Genomic DNA, 11,481 nt, shown 5'->3' on the forward strand with positions numbered 1-11,481 from the left:
TTCTACTTTTGTAAAAGCATTTTTGTTTTACTGTGAGTTAATGTAAGGAGGGTCGATGGTTAACAGTACCTTATCTAGCTGCTTAAAGTAAAAATGTAGCTTGCTGGTCTGTGATTTTACAACAGAATAGCTAGTATTCTGTAATAAATCCATCGCTTTTTTTTTCAGTGAAAATATTGTCGCAGTTAGAAGTCTTGAGGCACTCCCTCAAAGCATTTCTGGAGTTCAGACCAGCATACAGTCTGGCAAAATCACTTTCTAAAATAAGTAAGTTGACATGATGCCATATTTGTATGCTAATTAAAATATTTTAAAATATATAAAACTCTCTTTTATTATCAGAAAAAAAGTTTATAAGTTATTCAACAGTGATATGAATAAGTTATTTATTTTTTCATTAGACATGGGGTAAAACAGTCAGAATGTGGTGTGATTTTTCTTTTTTGATTTTGTTTTGATTGACTGTGTTAATTGGGAAAGACTTGTCYAAAAAATCTAATTACTTTTAATAAGGATGCTTACAATGATGGGTACAGTATGTGGCTTGATTCAAATGGGTTATAATGATCTGTGTTCAGTGTTTTAATTTTGTGAAGATTTGAGCATCCTACCACCTCTCTGAAAAAAACAAATTAGTGGAAATAGTGTATACTTGTAATCTGCCTTGGTTAATTGCTGTTCATTTATGGCACCTCTTCTGTCACYGTACACTTTCAAATTTGGTAGAATGGCTTCTATTGGTGCTGCATTTTRCAAATATCAGCTGTGGATAGCTGAAGGGAAGACCTTAAAAACTAGGCTTGTTTTCCCCTTAACATTTTTAGCTCCACTTTTGTGCTGATTTTAAATGCTTCTTGCATTTTTGCTCATTATTTATATTGTAAACTTGCATTAGTTCTGTATGTATTCTGCTTTGTTGACCCTTATGCTAAGACATGCCACCATGCTGTAAATTTGATACGTTACTGATTGGGTGTTTTGTCAATGCATTGATCTGGGTGAGTGACCTTTGCTTATTATGTAAAATTATCAAATTAATAACCTTTTTTCTAGACTGGCTGTATTTCTTTTTGGTCACTGAAACATTCTTAGATGTATTACTATTCGTCACTTCTTGGATTGTTCGTTAACTGTTATTTCTTTAGAAAGGATGGGTTGATAGTTCAGAGGAAAGCTTTGGATTCTGCATTTTGAAAAGTCTGATGTAACGCATGCATGCTGTCAAACTTATTTTCTTTTTGAGTTCACTTATATTTTATGGTCTGTGGAGACTGATGTCCTAATGTATTGGTAGGCAGRTGATGAGGAAGATGCTGCCTCAGCTTTAAGTTGTGTTTAGGACTTGAAGGAAGCTCTCTGTTTCCATTGGAGAGTGACTGAAGGTGAAGAGAAGGGAGAAGGGTGAGGTGAAGATGGGCTCCTTGTGCTGCTTTGGCATGTTTTTTTTTTTTTTTAACAATTTAGTCATATGCGAGACTTAGATATTGCTAGATTGTCACCATCTGTTATGAATGTTAAGATTCCCCTGAGAACAGAGGCTCAAGTTATGAACAAAACCTATTGTACATACAGTGGGGTGTACTCTTTAGTAAGTAATATATTGGAAATCCCATCCCAGATGGGATGCACCCACAGTTATTGAGGGAGCTGGCAGATGTTGTTGCCAAGTCACTCTCCATCATCTTTGAAAGGTCCTGGAGAACTGGAGAGGTGCCTGAGGACTGGAAGAAAGCCAGTGTCACTCCAATCTTCAAAAAGGGCAAGAAGGAGGACCCATGAAACTGTAGGCCAGTCAGCCTCACYTCCATCCCTGCAAAGGTGATGGAACAGCTCATTCTGGATGTCATCTCCAGACATATGGAGGAAAAGAAGGTGATCAGGAGTAGCYAGYATGGATTCACCAAGSGGAAATCCTGCTTMACCAAYCTGATAGCCTTCTSTGATGGMATGACTGGCTGRGTAGATGAGGGGAGAGCAGYRGACGWTGTGTACCTTGACTTCAGCAAGGCTTTTGACACTGTCTCCCATAACATCCTCCTAGAGAAGCTCTGGAAGTGTGGGYTAGATGAGTGGACAGTGAGGTGGCTTGAGAMCTGGCTGAAAGGCAGAGCTCAGAGGGTCATCATCAGTGGCGCRGAGTCTAGTTGGAGGCCTGTGGCTAGTGGCGCCCCCCAGGGCTCAGTACTGGGTCCCATCCTGTTCAACTTTTTCATCAACAACCTGGCTGTGGGGACAGAGTGTCTCCTCAGCAAGTCTGCTGATGATACCAAGCTGGGAGGAGTGGCTGAGACACCCGAGGGCTGTGCTGCCATTCAGAGAGACCTGGACAGGCTGGAGAGTTGGGCGGAGAGGAACCTCMTGAGGTTCAACAAGGGCAAGAGCAAGGTCCTTCACCTAGGGAAAAATAATGCTAGGCACCAGTACAAGCTGGGGGCTGACGTTCTGAAGGACAGCTCTGCAGAGAGAGACCTGGGAGTGCTGGTGGATGACAAATTGAGCATTAGCCAACAAGGTGTCCTTGTGGCCAGGAAGGCCAATGGTGTCCTGGGGTGCATTGGGAAGAGTGTTGCCAGCAGGTCAAGGGAGGTGATCCTGCCCCCTCTCCTCAGCCCTGATGAGGCCTCATCTCGAGTMCTGTGTCCAGTTCTGRKCTCCCCASKACAAGAGAGACATGGAGCTACTGGAGAGAGTCCAGCGTAGGGCTACAAGGATGATCAGAGGGCTGGAGCATCTGCCCTMTSAGGAACRGCTGCRAGAGCTGGGCCYSTTYAGCCTGGGGAAGAGAAGACTGAGGRGGGATCTTATCAATGTGTACAAGTACCTGAAGGAAGGGTGTCAAGGGGACRGGGACAAACTCTTTTCAGTGGTGCCCCGTGTGACAGGACAAGAGGCAATGGGCAAAAATTGAAGCACAGGAAGTTCCGCCTGACTGTGAGGGGGAATTTCTTCCCTGTGAGAGTGWCGGAGCCCTGGCACAGGTTGCCCAGAGAGGTTGTGGAGTCTGCTTCTCTGGAGATCTTCAAGGCCCGCCTGGATGCAACCCTGTCTAACATGCTCTAGGTGACGCTGCTTGAGCAGGGAGGTTGGACTAGMTGATYTCCAGAGGTCCCTTCCACCCTTACTGATTCTGTGATTCTATGATTCTAAATCATGTGAAGTCTAAGGGTTTAGAGGCTTCACTGTGCTGAAGGACTTTGTGGAGCAATTACAGCGTTAGCATCCTGATTTTCATCATGGGGTTGTTTGTCTGCTGCCTTAGGCATAGAATGTAAAAAGAATCTGGCTTAGTAACATAGTTTGCCTGTTTGACCCTTTTTTCTATCTTCTATGTGCTATCTAGAGGAAAATGATTAAAGGCTACAGTGAAATCTTAAAACTGAAGTTGAAGACATTGCTTTGGGGAAACATACATAAGTATGTAGAAGAAAGAGCCTGTTAATCTTGATTTAAAAAATGTTAAACAGATACTGGAATTGAAAATAGAAAATAAGAGTTCTATCAACAAGCTACCAAGAAATGTCAACAAAATAGGAAACATAGGGTATGTTTAAAAATATGTTTTAAAACATTTAAGAACGAGCCAGTCACTCTTTGCATTAGATGGTAGGCTTGATTAGATTGCATACATAGTACATGCATAAGGGTTTGTTGATATCAACAATGCRTATTATTCTTAAATAAATCTTTCTGTGGCTGTCATGAGGCAATAAAATCTTTTCTTTCACTGGTTCAAGTGGCACCTTAAAGGGCAGACTTTCCAAAAGAATATGCCCACCTTTGGCCCACAAAGTATTTGTCTTGTGCTAATGGATCAGAAACCTTGTCTACAATAAACTTTATTAGAGTTGAGAAATTTATATCATTTCATTATATGAAATAATGAAATTTTTGAAGTTCTACAGAAATGTTCTGCTGTAATTGAAAGCAAATCAGCCAAAGAAAYGTTTTAAAAGAATTAGACTTCAAGGTGATCATACCTTTGATTTAACCTTCGTGCTGACATGTATATTTTCCTGTCTTTTAAAGCTTAGTCTTCACAKAAGTTAATATAGTTAAAAAGATTAAATATGCTCTCTTCACAGTCAGATCTGTCTGACTGAATAGAAATCACTCAATACATACTACTTGTTCAGTGCTTGTTTACTTGTGGATATTTTTGGTATACTTGCTGTGTACATTTGATAGGTAACTATTTTCATTTTGGCTATTTGTCCATTACATAGCCTTACACATTTAATATGARTATGCTGTATTCAAGTTAAATCATTTGATGATCTTAGTACCCCTGAAATAAAAGTTCTGAATGTTTCCTTCATTTCATTTCTTTGCTATGTTACCTTTGCTATTTTTTTAGGTGAGGGAGAGAGAATCATGCAGGAATTTCTGAAAAGACTTGCTTACTTTAATAAGAATAAAGAAGTTGCTATGTTATTTACCTGTTTATGTTCAGAGATACTTTTTCCTAAATAAGATTCTTGGGAAGATATTCTCAGAAGARGAGTGATACAGATAGTAAAACTCATGTTAGTTACCAAAAGCTACCTGGAGAAAATTATCTGAGCATAGCTAGAATTAGCTGGAAGACTCTGTGCTGCTTCTCTTGATAAAGATGCCTTGATAGAGTGAAATTAAGTCCTTATAGAACTTCTGCTAAACTAGCTTGTAGATGGATACTGGCTCCACATGTACAGATGCTTTATAAAGAACAAATGCCATGAACTGTAACTCTCATTTGAATGTCTGTATTTGTACTAATCACTTAGTATTAATTAATTAATTGATTATTAAGGTTAATTTGGAAAGTGACTTTTATGAATCTGGGGATTGGATTTAAATGAGAAACTTGACCTAAGGAGCTCAGTGTATTCTTTGTTGTATTTGGGTTTCTTGGGAAGTTTTACAGTCCTTCACAGGATGATATGTTAAATTAAATTATTTCTTGACTAATATGTACTAACTCCTGGCTACTATGCAGTATTGTAATGAAGTTTTACAATCAACTGCAATTTTTAAAAACTAGCAAAAATCTATAATGCTTTCTTTTTTAAATCATTTACTGAAAGTTGCACTTAATTTAAGAAAATTTTAAAATAAGAAATCTTCCACATTCATTACTGAAAGGCATTGCTGTTTTCAGTAAAAGGTTTCTGTAGCTAGCAATGGTATATGATATAGTCTAATGAATCCTTTTCAAAGGACCTAGTTGATTTTTGTCTGTTGTTTAGAACTACCTCAGTGTATCCTATGTGGTTTTGCTCTGTGTCTTCAGAATTATTGTTTCTGAAATTTTATTATATCTGTATATTATAAGGTGCATTAGTTGCAGAACACGTTATTGCACATCCCTACATTTGTTTTGTTGTGAATTCTCTGATCTTTATAGCAAAATTCTAGGTGATTTGTGAGGTAAACAGTAAAGGCAAAAAAATCACTTTTAACCATGAATTGTTAGTCTGTGTCTTGGAAGGGGGTAACTTGAGTGGGGGAGTGGAACAAGTGCTATCCTTTTGACTGTAATCTCAGTTGTCCAGTACAACTGTCCTGTCCTACTTCGCTTAGGATCTTTAAACTAGTCTGCCTGGCCTGGCCCTTCTCTCCTGTTCCTTGCATGCAGGTCAGAGAAACCTCTCTTGTGCAAAGCTGTTCCAATTCACCACCATTTTGGTGGGACCAAAATGTAGTCTCCCCTAACTAACAGAAGTTAGCAAGAGCCAGGGAACTGAGAGAGTTGGATATTGCTAGCACCTTTTAGAGAATATTTTATAGTGCAGACTGTTCTCACACTCTGGCCTCATGACCAGAAAGAAAACCCATATAGGCATGGCATGTATATCTTCTGGGGTAACACGGTTGAATCACCACTCTGTTCAACAAGAAATAACAGTGAGGTGTTAAAACTCAGAGCCAGTTTGTTCAGGGTGAGTCACCTTAGAATACCTCTGAGAGAATTTGTTTAGTTTTATCATGGATAGTTACTGACTATAGGAAGAATCATTCGAGAAACATTAGATGCTGAGGCTCTACTATAAAATAAAAAGTCTAACCTGCAGAAGAGGTTTCATTCTTTCACAAAGATCCCAGTGCAAAAGAATGAAGACAGGAAAAACAGAATACCAGAAATAAAGTGGAATTTACAAGATGGAATTTCAGCATATGAAAAGTGTTTCATTCATCAATAAATAAATAGTATGTGAAAAAGTCACTGTGTGTCCAATTCWAAATTAATTATGGAGCTAGAAAATCAGCAGTTCTCTTTTTAGATCTAATAGTAAAGAAATTCAAGTTTTTCGATTTGCCATTCTAAGTGCTATGGAAATCTTAAGTGAGAGGAGTAGTGTTGTCCTYTGTCCTTTTCTGGTTTCAGAGTTAAGAACATTTTAAACAAACTGGACCTACATGAGTTCATGAGATGTTATGGGATGCATGTATGATTGCTGAGGGAGCTGTTTGATGTCATTGTGAGGCTCAATAGACTTTGAAAGGTCATGGTGATCAGGGGAGATTCCCAAGAACTGGAAGAAAGTAAATTTCACTCCTATCTTCAAGAAGATCTGGGGAACTACAGGCTGTTCATGTTCACCTCGGTTCAAAAAGAAGGAAGGACCTGAGGATCCTGATGGACAACAAATTGACCATGAGCCAGCAATGCAGTCTTGGGACAAAGAAGACCARGAGCATCCTGGGCTGCATTAGAAAGTGTTATCAGCAGGTTRGGGGAGGTGATCCTTCCTCTCAGCCCAGGTGAGGCCACACCTGGAGTGMTGGATCTAGTGCTGGACTTCCCAGTACAAGAGAGACATGGYATACTGGAACAAGACCAGTGAGGGGCCACAAAGATGATTAAGAGACTGGAGCATCTCTCATAATGAGGAGAGGCTGGGATGTTCTGGCCTAAAGAAGAGAAGGCTGAGGGGTGATCTTATCAGTGTGTGCAGATATGTGATGGGTGGGTGTAAAGAGGATGGGGCCAAACTCTTCTCAGTGGTGCCCAGAGAAAGGACAGGAGGCAGCAGGCACAAGCTGAAACACAGGAATTCTATTTGAACTCAAGGAAACRTTTCTTTATTATAATTAAAGGGTGATTGTACACTGGCACATGTTGCCCAGAAAGGTTGTTGAATCTACATTCTTGGAGTTACCCAGAACTTGACTGGATAARGTTCCTGAGCAATCTGTTGTTTTTATACTGCTTTGAGCAGGTGGGTTGAATTAGACCATATCCAGAAGTTCCTTCCAACTTGAGCTATTCTGTGATTCTGAGATACTGTATCCAAATCTCCTTCCTCCCCCCCCCCCATAGAATCCGTAAGAGAACTCTGTGGTACCTCTTAAACTCCTCTTACAATTTAATAGGCAAGTATCTACACCTCTGTGTGTAGACTAATTAGAGATGGACTAAGCATACTCCTTAAATTTATCATTACAGGCCCATTTTCTCTATGCACTAACTTGCTGAGATAATATCTTTGAAAAGGATACATTTGCCTATAGAATTAATCTATGTGAATGTTGCTTCGATATCAAAGTGAAGTTGAGCATCCATTATGTACTATTGCATCTAAAAGCATACTGTTTTTTTTCATAACCAGTTCATCAAGTGTGGCACAGCTAAGGATTTGATGCTCTCTTTTTTATTYATTCATTTATTTATTTATCTATTTATACTGTAGCTTTTGGAGAACACTGTATTGTATTCTGAGTTGCTCTTTAACCTGTATGAGTCATGGCTAGATTTCCAAGCTGGAGGTTTTGGTATTGCTTTCGAACAGAAGTGCAAGATTTTTAAGAGCCAAAAACGCTTTCCTTTTTTTTTTAATCTTATGCAAGATCAGAGTTCTTTTGGTTGGAGTCACCAGAAGTTTGCAAAGATACAATTTTACGATGGATTTATTCAATATTTTCCCTGCCTCTTCTGTAAGTACTTTAGTTCATAACCTGCTTTATATTGCTGGAAGTTGTACCAATTCTCCTACTCTACTTTTCAAGGTCATTGCAGTTGTTCTGGAATGTCCTGCTGCCTCTGTTTATTGACAGCCCTTCCAACTACATGTTAYCAGAAAATATCATCATCTTTTTTGCTCTTCATGAAAGATATATGKTGAGATTGTCAGACAGTCCTGTAGACATAGGTCTATATGTGTTGTGGAGTGTGGAAGCACTCCACTGTCAACATTTCCTTCTGCAAGAGGCTTTCTCTTTCAACATAATGTACTGTCATTTTTCCTGTGACTCTCATCCATCTCCATTTTCAGACCACTATATTTTTTTCCTAGAAATTATCTACATAATTCTACAGTGCACTACATCATATATTTTTCAGAAATCTGGTTAGATGAATATGTCATTTGCAGATAGTTTGCCAGTTCTTACTGCTCCTTTAGACCAAATGCACTTTTACTTTCCCCTAGAAATGTCTAGAAATAAAAGATATATTTATCTTTCTCATTTCGACATCTGTTGTACCTGCTACTTTACCAAAGTTTTAGTTAGGAATATTATACAAAGATAGTTTTTCTTCATGTCTCATTTTGCAAAATTTATGGTGGAAAAATATCCTTGCCATTGTTAGTGTTAGTTCTRATTCCTCGTGTTGAATTTCATTGTTTGTTGCCTATAGGCAACAGTGCTGCTTATGGCTGGCAGACACCTTTCCTTTCTCATCGCCTTTGTTTTCCTCTGTTCTAGATACTTGAGCAGGGGAATAGGAGAAGTAACTTCCATGTGCAGTAGCATTGCTCYATTCTCAGGGTACAAGTCTAGAAGGAACAGGTACAGTTCTTTCAACAGATCTAACATCCTAAAGAGAGGGATTTTTTTATTAGGCAGTTTGATTTTCATATTGAGCCTAATTTTAGGCATACCTGGCTAAATTTAAGTATCTAAATCAGTGCTTAGGCACATAAATATTCCAGGATGGATTACATTAGATTGGGCTTCAAGCTGAGGACGGTGAGAAATGGCTTTGTGCTCTCCTGGTGGCTCTTTCTTGTACCTTAAAAGACTTCTAGTCCCAACGGATGAGCGGTCCATTGATGAGGAATCTGGCATCACTCTTTTGGGGGAGATAGTCAGGAGTATTCTCTGATCCAGACAACTGGGGTGGGATTCATCTTTCCAAACTCAGACCTTTAATGAATAAATGTCCATACCTAAGGTAGTCACTTCAAGCTCCCTTTAGAGGTGCTTTAGTGATACAGGTACTACTAGGGCTCGATCCATGTGATCTGTTTTAATGTCAGCAGTAAAATGAGATGAATGATTCCCTAGGAACCCTTATTTTCTTATATTGACTACAAGGGATCCAAGCTGATCAGTTCAGATGATAGTGGCTGCATAGTAAACATCTATGTTTAATCACATCAATCCTACCTCTGCAGTGTCTTCAGCTTCTCCCTTTTAGTGAAGAAAGGGACACYTTGTATTTGGGAAGGCAGAGATATGGGAAGAAGGTGAAGTAGTAGATGCTTTGCTGCTTCCGTCCTTTTATTGGTTATGTCAGCAAGCTTTTCTTCTAAGCAGACAGTAATGCTAGCCCCCATATACATGAGTCAAGCCAAGTTCTCAAAATCAGAACAGGATTTTTTTTTTTGAAAACCCAGATTTTAAAAAAATAAAGCATAGGTTTATGTGCTTGTCAATCATAAGTTGTTGTTGTCTTTCTTTAATCATTATTAGTAATAATGCTCGTTCATAGTCATGAACACTTATTTTACTTTATTTTTAATAAGGTGTTACTGATTCCTTTAAATATTACAAGATTGTGTCTACCAACAAAAAGATCAAATATCTGGAACCTAAAGAACCTCTTTGTACAGAATGTTGGGKTTTTTTTAATTCCATCTGTTCTGTGAAACTTATCTTAAGCTTTATTGTCAACCTGGGTGCCTGGCAGAGGTGCCTCAGATACAGAAGATACAGACTGTAAATTCTTGCAGTAAGACTGTTGCTGACATGGATGCCACAGATGTAGCCACAATCCTGTTTTCTGCTTTCAGTGACCTCTGAGCTGCTTTAAGTAACATCTTATGGGTATTCCTTTGTGTAAAGTTCACATTGGGATGTCTGTATTCTGTATTTCCCTTTGTTGTAAAAAAAAAAAAAAAAAAAAAAAAAAAAAAAAAAAAAAAAAATCCACATCCATGCACACACAGTAGCCCTGTTAGTTTCTGGAAACTAGTGTGTCACTGTGTACTCTCTTGTTCTGTGAACAGAATCTTCTGTAAGTGAATATATGCAACTCTACCTGCATAACAACGCAGGAAAATGCAGAAATACATCATTTTATATTTCGGTATAGCATTTACTCAAGAGCTTAGATGACAGACACAGAAACTTAAAATTTATGTGTGCTTAAAAGTAGTGTTAACTACTAATAGGACATCTAACAGTATTCTAGTGCAATGTTGTATCATCAGTTGGTTTCTAGGCAAGTTTCCTCCAGAATGTAAGGTATGATGCTGTCTTTTTTTTTTTCCCCCTCCCCTGTTTAAGAGAAATGGATACCGTGATAGATGTTCTGTTTGAGTACGGTGAATCTGTATAACTTGGATTTATACTACTGAAGATACAAATCAAGAGCATAATATATCCCTGTTGCAAAGATATCTTCTAAGTTTCTGGAGATACCAGGACTTCACACTCCAGAACCTTGTAAAGAGTTGAGGGTTTTATCTGACRCTGTCATTGTTTTGTAAAGGGCAAAATATTTCTTTCAGATTTTTTTGCATGATGTTTTTATAAACAAAGCATTRTGAATGGGGAAAAATAATGGTATGTGTATTGACAGTGTGAATGATATTTATCATGTTAATTTAAATATTGAAAATCTCAAATTAACATTTTCTTGAATATTCAGTGCTATTTCTGTGCATCTCTCGGGTGCTGGGTGTGCATTCTTTTCATTTTGTGTACTATAATTAAACTTCCTTGTGAAGGCCATTTGTTTGTTTAACATCTGTTTAAGATGAAATGAAGAGATTCCTGCATGGAAGTTCCTTTTGTTTCTCCAAAGAAATGCATTAAAATGAGAAAGTACGTACGTGTATATATACTGCTTAGTAAAACATACTCGTGATTCCATCTTTTTTTTTTTTTTTTTTTTTTTTTTTTTTTTTTTTTTTTTTTTTTTTTTTTTTTTTTTTTTTTTTTTTTTCCCCCAAAGGTTGCCTTAGCTTCTGTTTAGCAATCCAGATTCACTTTAGGTACAGATTGCCCGTGATATGTCATGGGAACAGCTATGCTGAGGAGCTGATTACAGATTATCTTTTGGCTAGGTATGCTTTTTCTCTGCAGCTTACCTTCCTCACTTCCACGTTTCTTTAGCTCGGTTCTGCCTGCTGGCAGAGCAGGTCTGGGTGGGCTGTTCTACCACCAGTGTTGATCTCAGGGCAGAAAGCTGCACCAAAAGCCTAGGCATTTGCATTTACATTCAGCACATCCCCAAAGTGAAATGAAYGGATTTTATTTAAGAGTCTGTATGCA

The 11,481-nt window shown here is 38.3% G+C and overlaps 1 protein-coding gene across 1 annotated transcript in view; it reads left to right on the forward strand.

The window, feature by feature from the left end:
* Nucleotides 1-218: 218 nt before the first annotated feature.
* FRY (FRY microtubule binding protein) overlaps nucleotides 219-11,481 on the forward strand; it is a 199,346-nt gene continuing 188,083 nt past the window's right edge. The window contains exon 1 of the mRNA XM_085320709.1: nucleotides 219-267. The gene's annotated coding sequence lies outside the window, so the exon portion shown is untranslated. The remainder of the gene's footprint in view (nucleotides 268-11,481) is intronic.

The sequence above is a fragment of the Rhea americana genome, unplaced genomic scaffold, assembly GCF_003343005.1.
Source record: "Rhea americana isolate MKP2758 unplaced genomic scaffold, rheAme1 scaffold_65, whole genome shotgun sequence".
Classification (NCBI taxonomy): Eukaryota; Metazoa; Chordata; class Aves; order Rheiformes; family Rheidae; genus Rhea; species Rhea americana.